The sequence below is a fragment of the Arachis hypogaea genome, chromosome 15, assembly GCF_003086295.3.
Source record: "Arachis hypogaea cultivar Tifrunner chromosome 15, arahy.Tifrunner.gnm2.J5K5, whole genome shotgun sequence".
NCBI classification, from domain to species: Eukaryota; Viridiplantae; Streptophyta; class Magnoliopsida; order Fabales; family Fabaceae; genus Arachis; species Arachis hypogaea.
In genome coordinates, this window is record NC_092050.1 from 81,668,778 (window position 1) to 81,680,702 (window position 11,925).

At 38.3% G+C, this 11,925-nt stretch overlaps 1 non-coding gene across 1 annotated transcript; it reads left to right on the top strand.

Moving 5' to 3' along the window:
• The first annotated feature begins 3,737 nt into the window (after positions 1–3,737).
• LOC112752693 (small nucleolar RNA R71) lies at positions 3,738–3,845 on the top strand. The gene has a single exon (XR_003177117.1). It is a non-coding gene; the product is annotated as a small nucleolar RNA R71 (small nucleolar RNA).
• The last annotated feature ends 8,080 nt before the right edge of the window (positions 3,846–11,925 follow it).

Here is an 11,925-nt window from a genome sequence, read left to right on the forward strand (position 1 = left end):
TCTTTCTTCTCCTTGCTAAATTGTGCCTCTGGTAATACCTTCAGAGTGACACTCTGGTCATGCATCCTTAGAGTTAATTCCCCTTCCTCTACGTCTATGATAGCTCTAGCAGTGGCCAAGAATGGCCTTCCCAGTATAACAGAGTCACCATCATCATCGTTTGATTCTAGAACCACAAAATCAGCAGGGTATATAAAACTGTCCACCTTGACCAAAAGATTTTCAATTACACCCCTGGGGTATACCATTGACTTGTCTACCAGTTCCAGAGACATTTGTACTGGTTTGACCTCCTCTATATGCAGCTTTTTCACCAAGGAGGATGGTATTAAGTTAATACTTGCTCCGAGATCGCACATTGCTTTAGTGATGGTCAATTCCCCAATGGTGCAAGGTAACAGGAAGCTCCCTGGGTCCTCAAGCTTGGGAGGAAGCCCCTTTTGAATCAAGGCCCTGCATTCCTCAGTAATCATTATGGTTTCTTTCTCATCCCAGCTTCTTTTCTTGTTGATAAGATCCTTCAGAAATTTGGAATATAGAGGCATTTGCTCAAGTGCTTCAGCCAAGGGAATATTGATTTCCAGCTTCTTAAAAATCTCAAGGAATTTGTGAAAATGCTGGTCTTTAACCTCTTTGTTGAACCTCTGGGGATATGGCAGTGGAGGTGTGATGCTCTTTCCTATTTGCTGCTGTCCCTGAGCTACTTCCTTTGAGCTATGTGGCTGGTTATCTTTCTCTTTAAGGTTCTCAGTGCCTTTGTTTGGCATCACAACTTGCTCCTTAGCTTCATCTGCCTTTGTTTGATTCTCATCCTCCGTTAGCTCTTTGATGTTCTCTGCTTGCTTCCTTGTAGTGTCATTGTTGCTTATCAATGTTCTCTCACTCCTTAATTGTATTGCCTTGCATTCCTCCTTGGGATTTGGAATTGTGTCACTGGGCAGTGAGTTTGAAGGTCTCTCAACAGATACTTGCTTAGAGAGTTGCCCCATCTGTCTCTCTAGGCTCTTCAGGGAGGCTTCCTGATTCTTGGTTACCATTTCTTGGTGTTTCAACATTTTGTTTATCATGGCCTCCAAGTGAGTGATTCTTTGGGCTTCAGGTGATACTTGAGGTGAGTTATGAGATGTGGGTGGTGGATGGTAGGCATTTTGGTTGGTGGGTTGGTTATTAGATTGGTATTGGTTGAGGTTGGGGTAGTTGTTTTGAGGTTTTCTGTAGGGGTTTTCGTTAGTTTACTGCTAGTTGTGGTTTTGGTTGCTTCTTGGGTTGTGTTGGTTTGAGTTCCTCTGCCATGGTTGTTGGTTTTGGGTATGGTTATCTCCCCATCTGAGGTTTGGGTGGTTTTTCCAGGATGGATTGTATGTATCACCATACACTTCATTTGGTCCTTGGTTGTGCATATACTGTACTTGCTCTTGTTGTTGTTCTTCTTGAGTTTCTTCACTCTGTCCCCATGTGGTTGATGGTTGGCTGGTGTTAACTGCTGCAACTTGGAGACTATCAATCCTCTTGGCCATTTGCTCAAATTGTTGTTGAATTTGCTGCTGCATCATCTTATTTTGAGCCAGGATTGAATCCACTCCTTCTATCTCCATTACTCCTCTCCTTTGTGATGGTTGGCAGCCTCTTTGATGAGCAAAGAAATATTGGTTGTTGGACACCATATCAATGAGTTCTTGAGCTTCTTCTGCAGTTTTCATGAGTTGCAAGGAACCTCCAGCTGAATGATCCAAAGCTTCCTGGGATTTCAGTGTTAAGCCTTCATAGAAGTTTTGAAGCTTCTTCCACTCATTAAACATGGCAGGGGGACATTTCCTGATCAGAGCCTTGTACCTCTCCCATGCCTCATAGATGGGTTCGGCCTCCATTTGTGTAAATGTTTGTACCTCAGCCTTTAACCTTATAATATCCTCTGAGGTGGATAAAATTTGGCAAGAAACTTAGTTACCAAATCATCCCAGTTGTTAATGCTGTCCCTTGGAAACGATTCCAACCATTGAGTGGCCTTGTCCCTGAGAGAAAATGGGAATAGCATCAGTTTGTAACTGTCAGGGGGCACTCCATTAGTTTTGACAGTGTTGCATATCCTCAAGAAAGTGGATAAATGTTGGTGTGGGTCCTCAAGTGGTCCTCCACCAAAAGAGCAATTGTTCTGAACCAAAGTGATAAGTTGTGGCTTGAGTTCAAAATTGTTGTCATTGACATTTGGAGCCAAGATGCTGCTCCCACAATGTCTAGGATTTGCAAAGGTGTAGGAAGCCAAAACTCTCCTCTGGGGTGGGTTGCCATTGTTGTTGTCTTCTCCACCTGGTGGATTGGTTAAATGTTTCTCCATCTCTTGGAATTCTTCGTCTGATTCCTCTTCTCCAACAATATTTTTCCCTCTTTCAGCTCTTCTTAACCTCCTAAGAGTTCTTTCGTCTTGTTCATGAAAATTGGGTATGGTTCTTCTTGTACCTGACATACAAGCAGAGCATGAGGAATGCACAAAACCAGTGACACTTCAATTTACTGCCAGATTGAAGTGTTAGTTAGTTTAAGCAAAAAATCAAACAGTTAGTGGGTTAATCAAAATTAAAGAAAAAGTGCTTGATCTAGATTACCACCTCACTTAATCATTGTCAATCTAATCAATCCCCGGCAACGGCGCCAAAAACTTGATGAGTATTTTGGTGAAAAATAAATTTCTCCCAAAACACACAAATCTAACCGGCAAGTGTACCGGGTCGCATCAAGTAATAAAAACTCACGGGAGTGAGGTCGATCCCACAGGGATTGAAGGATTGAGCAATTTTAGTTTAGTGGTTGATTTAGTCAAGCGAATTGAGTGTTGGTTGGGTGATTTGTGATTTGCAGAATGTAAATTGCATGAAAGTAAAGAGAGCAGGAAATTAAATTGCTGAATCTTAAGGAACAAGAAATTAAATGGCAGAAACTTAGAGTGCAAGAAATGTAAATTACGGAATCTTAAAGTGCAAGGAATGTAAATTGCTTGAAATGTAAAGGGGATTGGGACGTGGGTTTGCAGAAATTAAACAAGGAAAAGTTAAATTGCATTAAACAGAAGAGAAAAAGGGAATTGGGATTGAATCAGATCCGAAACGGCAAAGTAGATGAACATGGAAAAGGTTTGCTATTGCTAAACCTATTGCTATTGCTAAGTCAGAGTGGTTTTGCTTAGAATTCTCTGTTTGTTGCTGAGAAGATGATGGAAAAGGTTTGCTATTGCTAAACCTGTTTCTTCCACCATTATTGTTGTTGAAACCTTGTTGAGGTCTCTGTTGATCCTTCCATGAGAGATTTGGATGATTTCTCCATGAAGGATTATAGGTGTTTCCATAGGGTTCTCCCATGTAATTCGCCTCTTCCATTGCTGGGTTCTCAGGATCATAAGCTTCTTCTTCAGAGGAAGATTCCTTAGTACTGCCTGGTGCAGCTTGCATTCCAGACAGATTCTGTGAAATGATATTGACTTGCTGAGTCAATATTTTATTCTGAGCCAATATGGCATTCAGAGTATCAATTTCAAGAACTCCTTTCTTCTGATTTGTCTCATTATTCACAGGATTCCTTTCAGAAGTGTACATGAATTGGTTATTTGCAACCATTTCAATGAGTTCCTGAGCTTCTGCATGCGTCTTCTTCAGATGAAGAGATCCTCCAGCAGAGCTATCCAATGACATCTTGGATAGTTCAGACAGACCATCATAGAAAATTCCTATGATGCTCCATTTTGAAAGCATGTCAGAAGGGCACCTTCTGATCAATTGCTTGTATCTTTCCCAAGCTTCATAGAGGGATTCACCTTCTTTCTGTCTGAAGGTTTGGACTTCCACTCTAAGCTTGCTCAATTTTTGAGGTGGAAAGAACTTTGCCAAGAAGGCATTGACTAGCTTTTCCCAAGAGTTCAGGCTTTCTTTAGGTTGTGAATCCAACCATGTCCTAGCTCTGTCTCTTACAGCAAAAGGAAAGAGCATAAGTCTGTAGACATCAGGGTCAACCCCATTGGTCTTGACAGTGTCACAGATTTGCAAGAATTCAGCTAAGAACTGATGAGGATCTTCCAATGAAAGTCCATGAAACTTGCAATTCTGTTGCATTAAAGAAACTAATTGAGGCTTAAGCTCAAAGTTTTTTGCTCCAATGGCAGGGATTGAGATGCTTCTCCCATAGAAGTCGGGAGTAGCTGCAATAAAGTCACCAAGCACCTTCCTTGCATTGTTGGCATTGTTGTTTTCGGCTGCCATGGCTTCTTCCTCCTTGAAGAGCTCTGTTAGGCCCTCTAGAGAGAGTTGTGCTTTAGCTTCTCTTAGCTTTCTCTTCAAGGTCCTTTCAGGTTCAGGATCAGCTTGAACAAGTATGCCTTTATCTTTGTTCCTGCTCATATGAAAGAGAAGAGAACAAGAAAGTAGGAAATCCTCTATGTCACAGTATAAAAATTCCTTGAGGTGTCAGATGAAAAGAAGAATAGAAGGAGGAGGTAGAGCGAAGAGAATTTGAACTTATCAAGAGGGATATAGTTCGAATTGCACCTTGAGGAGGAGTGTTAGTCCCTTAAATAGAAGGATGTGAGAAGAGAGGAAGAATTTTCGAAATTAAAGTAAAAGATTTTGAAATAATTAAAAGAAATTTTGAAAATTTGGTAAAGGATTTTGGAAAATTAAGATTGGGAAAGAAATTAAGTGATTTTTGAAAAAGATTTTGGAATTAGAAATTAAAAAGATATGATTGAAAATTAATTTTAAAAAAGATGTGGTTGACAAGATATGATTGAGAAGATATGATTGAAAATCAATTTAGAAAAAGAAAGTTTTTAAAATTAAAGTTGATTACTTAACTAACAAGAAATTAAAAGATATGATTCTAAAATTTAAATTTTGATCCTTTCTTAATAGGCAAGTAACAACTTGAAAATTTTGAAGTAAATCGTTAATTATAGCAAGGATTTTCGAAAATTATAAAAATAAAAAAAAATGGAAAGAAATTGATTTTGAAAGGATATGATTGAAAAGATATGATTTGAAAAAGATTTGATTTTGAAAAATTATGAAGATTTGAAAAAAAAAATTGGATCAACAACAAAATCTTCCCTCTAGTGTCATCCTTTTGCGTCTGTCACACACCCAACAATCGCGAGTTTGAAGGTCGTCACAGTCATCCCTTCTCAGATCCTACTCAGAATACCACAGACATGGTTTAGATGTTCCGGATCTCAGGAATGGCCGCCAATAATTCTAGCCTATACCACAAAGGTTCCAATCTTAGATTAGAAACCCAAGAGATACGTAGTCAAGCCATTGCTAGTAGAACAGAGGTGGTTGTCAGGCACATGTTCATAGGTGAGAATGATGATGAGTGTCACAGATCATCACATTCATCATGTTGAAGAACGAATGAATATCTTGGAGAAGAAATAGACTTGAGTTGAATAGAAAAACAATAGTACTTTGTATTAATTCATGAAGAATAGCAGCGCTCCACACCTTAATCTATGGTGTGTAGAAACTCCACCGTTGAAAATACATAAGAACAAGTTCTAGGCATGGCCGAATGGCCAGCCTCCAAACGTGTCTAAGATAGCATAAGACTTATCAAAGATGAAAATACAATAGCAAAAGGTCCTATTTATAGAAAACTAGTAGCCTAGGGTTACAGAAATGAGTAATTAATGCAGAAATCTTCTTCCGAGCCCACTTGGTGTGTGCTTGGTCTGAGCATTGAAGCTTTCATGTGTAGAGACTTTTCTTGGAGTTAAACACCAGCTCTTGTGCCAGTTTGGGTGTTTAACTCCAGCTTTTGTGCCAGTTCCGGCGTTAAACGCCAAAATTCTTGAGCTGGCTTGGAACGCCTGTTTGGGCCATCAAATCTTGGGCAAAGTATGGACTATTATATATTGCTGGAAAGCCCAGGATGTCTACCTTCCAACGCAACTAAGAGCGCACCAATTGGGCTTCTGTATCTCCAGAAAAGCTACTTTGAGTGCAGGGAGGTCAGAATCCAATAGCATCTGCAGTCCTTTTTCAGCCTCTGAATTAAATTTTTGCTCAGGTCCCTCAATTTCAGCCAGAAAATACCTGAAATCATAGAAAAACACACAAACTCATAGTAAAGTCTAGAAGAGTGATTTTTATTTAAAAACTAATAAAAATATAATAAAAACTAATTAAAATATGCTAAAAACATACTAAAAACAATGGTAAAAAGCATATAAATTATCCACTCATCAGACAACCTTTAAAACACCAATTGGAATGTCTCCATATCAGCTGGTGTATGGTAAGGCTTGTCACCTACCATTTGAGCTACACAAAGCTTTTTGGGCTCTCAAGTTGCTGAACTTTGATGGCCAAGCTGCTGGTGAAAGGAGGCTCTTGCAACTGCAAGAATTAGAGGAGTTCAGATTCCAAACTTATGGAAATGCCAAAATGTACAAAGAAAAGGTGAAGGAAAGACATGACCTCAAGATGGCACCAAGAAGCCTTGAGCAAGGACAGAGAGTGCTACTCTACAACTCTAGACTAAAATTATTCCCTGGGAAATTAAGATCAAGATGGTCAAGTCCTTTTATTGTCACTAAAGTCTCACCTTATGGATACATAGAGATCATGGAAGAAAGCTCACAACGGAATTTTACTGTGAATGGACAAAGACTCAAACACTACTTGGGTGATATGGTAGAAGAGTCCAAGGTGAAATATATAATAACTTGAGAAAGAGGAACGTCAAGCTAGTGATGATAAAAGAGCGCTTGTTGGGAGGCAACCCAACCAAAGGTAATCTTCTTCTCATAGCTTGTTAATAAAAGAGTTAAGTATATTCTCTGTATTGCAAGGAGCTAAGTTTGGTGTGCCACACCAAAACAATCAAAGGGAGAATGTGTAATTCTAAGTTTGGTGTTCCACCAAAGATTTCATTAAAGAACATATTGTAACCCTCAACATGACTAGTTACTAGCTCTAACCAATTAGGGAAACTACTTAACAATAGTTTGCTTTTTAGTTTTTAGTTTACTATTTAGTTCATAGTTGTTTTCTAGTTCATAGTTTACTATCTTAATAAAAGTACTTGATGTTTTCTGCATAAGACTAATTTGTTACATAAGGCAATAAACTAAGTTTGGTGTTCACACACCAATCTAAGTTTAAAAGCCTACAAACATACATTCATACTAACAACATCTCAAGTGCTTGGGGAACAAGCAGCTTTCAGTAGCTTTTGCAGGAATTCAATCAACCCTTGGAAGAACTATGCATTATCATCAAAGGACAAAAAGAAGGACACTAAAGCCACTGATGGTGATAGCAGAAAGGAGGCAATTAGAAGGCACCACCAAGAGGTTGTATTGTTGCTTAATTCTATCCGCTCTAAAATACTCTAAACTGGAGGTCTGAGTGTTCCCATGTTAATAGTCAACTTATGGTTTTAGTCATTTTGCATCCTGCTGGCAATAAGTGTGCTAGCCTAAGTGTGTGTGCTTTCATTTTCACTTATCTGAATGTTTGTCTTGTCCCCTGAGCCTTTTCAATTTCAATAAAAGAAATGTGTGAACAAAGAAGTGGAATAGTTCCTTTTTAGCAAGTAGTAAGATAACAGTAAGTGGTGGTGCATGTTTGATTGTGTAGTAGCTCACTTACAAATGAATAAAAGGATAGATTGTTGTCTTTCTAAGTAGAAGTTAGCTTACTGTCTATGAATATTAGTAAATAAAAGTCCTTGGTCGAAAAGGGACACAAATAGAAAGAAAGAAAAGAAAAGCCAAAGTGGTAGCAAAAGCAAAAGAAAGCAATGAATAAGGCTAGACACCAATAACTTGGACCTTAGGACATATGCCTGTGGTGTCTTTGTACTAGGATCTGCTTGGATGATTAGGTTCTATGGGGTGCTTTAACACTTGGTAACTTGGGTTAACTAACCCAGGATTATCAACCGAAAGTCTGTTATCAAGAGCAACCTAGTTACAAAACATTTAGTAACCCAAAGAGGTGCTGGGCATCAATGTTCTAAGAAGAATTGTGAGCCAAGTGTCTTTAGTGAATAATGTAAGCTAAGAAACTGCTATAACACATGACATTGAGCTAATGTTTACAGGAAAAGAAAATGAAGAAAAGCAATTACCAAGGATAAGTAATAATAAGAGGTCATAGCAGCATGTTAATTGATGCTTAAAGGAGACATTCTATGCTTAAAGATCAATAAAAAGTTAGCTACTGCATTTTCTGCATAAAACCCCATCAACTAAGAAATAATGCTTTGCGAATATGAATACTCCCTTCTGTTTCATTCCATTTTCATAATAATTCAGTACTTGCCTAGGGACAAGCAAGATTTAAGTTTGGTGTTGTGATGCCAGGGCATCTTAGGCTAGTTTCACTAGCCTTTTTCTTTGTTTTTAATAGGTTTTATGCACTTTCTTGAGCTATAAGTAAGCAAATTGGGTAAAAATTCGTGTTTGCCTATATTCATTCAACCATGAGTAATTTGATGCAATTTCATGATGATTTGTGCTATGATTGCTTGTATACTAAGAATAATAAGAATTCTCATGACTTTAGCAAGGATTTGATGCATTCATTAGTTAATGATAGGTGAACGAAAGCATGGAAGAAAGTTGAAGAAGGAGCATAGAAAGGATGAAGAGGAAGCAACGTTGGTGGCCAAGTTGGACCACCAACGTTGCCTCAAATGTTGGAAAAGAAACAGACCACTTCTCTGTAAACACTGCTGATGCTCATGTTTGAGGTAGCGTTGGACATCCAACGTTACCCCCAACGTGGTGATGAAAAATTCAATTCTGGAGCTAAGGGAATTTTGGATGATGCGTATGCGTCAATGACGTGTACCCGTGAAAAAAGCAAAACTTGATATCCGCGCGCAAGCGTGCGTCAAGCGCACGCGTGGAATGGCAAAAATTGACCATCCACGCGTTCGCGTGGGTCATGCGTACGTGTCAAAATCAAACGTTGGAGGTCCAACGTTACCTTAAACGCTAGCCTCCAACGTCCACGATGCTCAGCCCAGAATTTTGATTTGAAATCGATGCGTACGCGTCAGTGACGCGTACGTGTGGACTGAAAACAAGGCAATACACGCGTAAGCGTGGTGTACGCGTACGCGTTACTAAGAAAAATCTCAGATTTCATGCGAAGGTGTGAAGCACGCGTACGCGTGGGTAAGCTGAACGTTGGCCCTCCAACGTTGAGTCAAACGCCAATGACAGCAAACTTTCTGGTTTTGTTGGTTTGTTCAGAATAGCATTTAAGTCAATGTTGGCCCTCAAACATTGACTCAAACGTGAAGCATCAGTAGTCAAATTTTACACAAATCTCTTCTCAACACCAAGGCCACCCAATTGGAGCCATCTTCAATCCAATTCCATCAAGGCCAAAAGCCCAACTCAAGGCTTGAAGAGCAATGGAAGAAAGTGTATAAATAGCTTAGAATTTAAGTTAGGGGGGACTTTTACACCATTTTTTCCATTTTTTTTCTGTTTTCACTTATTGCACTTGAATTTCAGAATGTATTTGTGAATTCCAATTTCCATTTTTAGAGTTATGAACAACTAAACCCCTTTCATTGGGTTAGGGAGCTCTGTGTAATTCAATGGATCAATATTAGTTTTCATTCATCTTCTTCTTTCTTTTCTCTTGATTTTACTAGAAAGCATTCGGTCTTCATCCAATTGGGTAGTTATCTTGGGAAAGAAGCTATTCATAATTGGATCTTCTCGGAACCTTGGAAGAGGAATGAGGAGATCATGCTAGAAATGCTTTCTCACATTGGATTAGATTGGGGTTTGGATGGATATAGTGACATGTAATCCTACCAACACTTTGATCTATGAATTTGTGTGGTATAATCAGTGACCAAACTTCATCTCTTTCCATGAGCTCTTAAATCAAAGAATTGGGCAATTGTTCATGCTTAGAGAGATAGGTGAGCCAAGGAATTGGGATCCAATCACTTAAGATTGCCAAGGAGGTCAATGAATGCATTGATTGCGGAAGAAATGAAAATGAACTTGATCTAGAGAATTGTACATCTCCTGAACTCAATGAATCCCCCATTCTCTTATCTACCCATTCTGTTTACTCTCTGCATTTTAATTTCATGCTAATTCCCCCTTCCCATTTACTTTCTTACAATTTAAGCTTCTGCACTTTAATTCTCTGCAATTTAATTTTCTGTCCTTTTAATTTCTTGCAATTTAAGTTTTCCTCCAGTTTTACTTTCTGCAATTCCAATCTCACATCCGATTCCGCTCAACTAGTATAATTCACCAATTATAATTGATTGATCTACCAATCCCTGTGGGATTTGACCTCACTCTTTTGTGAGTTTTTACTTGACGACAATCCGGTGCACTTGTCGAAAGGAAATTTGTCGAAAGAAAAATTTCCGCGCATCAATGTGTACGCGTGCTTGACGCGTGCGCGTGGCTTGAAAATCTCCAATGCACGCGTACGCGTGCATGACGCGTGCGCGTGGCCCTCAATTCTCCAAAAGAGCATTTCTTCATAAATTCTCCCTTTTGCATGCTTTTCTCTTCAATTTTTCCATCTAATACTTGCCTTATGAACCAGAAATCACTCAACAAACACATCAAGGCATCGAATGGAATCAAAGTGAATTAAAATCACTAATTTAATGGCCTAAAAAGCATGTTTTTACACTTACGCACAAATTAAAGGAGAATTACAAAACCATGCTATTTCATTGAATAAATGGGAGGAAAGGTGATAAAATCCCCCAAAATAAACACAAGATAAACCACAAAATTGGGATTTATCAAACCTCCCCACACTTAAACTAAGCATGTCCTCATGCTAAAATCAAGAAAGAATCAATGGGTATCAACATTTATTCAATGCAAACTACCTACATGCAATCTACCTATATGCCGTCTATCTAAATAAATGCAAGTACTTGGTCAAAATAAGTCAACTTCCAAGAATACATATATAATTACAAGGGCTAAAGCCATAGCAATCAAATCAAACCCACAATTGAATTGAATTATTGAAAGATTTTACAAATTTGCAAGAAAAGATGATCATGGGTGGAAGCATGTAATTGAGTGATCGAACCCTCACCGGATGTGTATCTGCTCTAGTCACTCAAGTGTATGGGGTTGATTCACTCAATTCTCCCCTAATCATGATTTCTAAGATTTGTCTCTCATCTAAGAATCAACAATTACTTCATGCATGCATACAAATATCATGAGGACTCTCCCATACGTTGTAATGGGGCTAGGGTCAAGGTAGGATGCATATGGTCAAGTGAGCTTGAAATTTGAATCTTTGATTACTTAAACTTCTCACCTAACCTATGAAAACCTATACAATGCAAAGCTACCTAACTACCAATTTTTCACTTTTTCACACACTCATGCATTCTATTTTTGGTCACTACACATATGCATTGATTTTCATTGAGCTTTACTTGGGGCATTTTTGTCCCCTTCTGATTGCTTGTCCTTTTTCTTTCTTTTTCTATTATTATTATTTTTTTGTATTATTTATTATATATTTTTTTCTTTTTGTAATAAAGTATATACAAAAATATCAATGCATATGGCTTTACATTTAATTAACACATGAGTATGTACCCAATTCCCAAGATTTTCAACAAAAATACAAAATGTAATTTTATCTCTACCCAATGTTCCCAACTCTCCCAAAATCAAATGATAAACACTCTCACTAGCTTAAGCTAATCAAAGATCCAAATTAAGGACATTTATTGTTTTTCACTTAGGGCTTGTAATGTGCTAAAATTAAGAACAATTGGGTTAAGCATAGGCTAAAAATTGGCTGACAGTAGAGAATAAAAGGTAGGCTACTTGGGTAAGCGAACTATTTGAACAATGGCCTCAATCATATAAATGTATGTATAAATAAAATGATGGACATAAAGAATCAAACA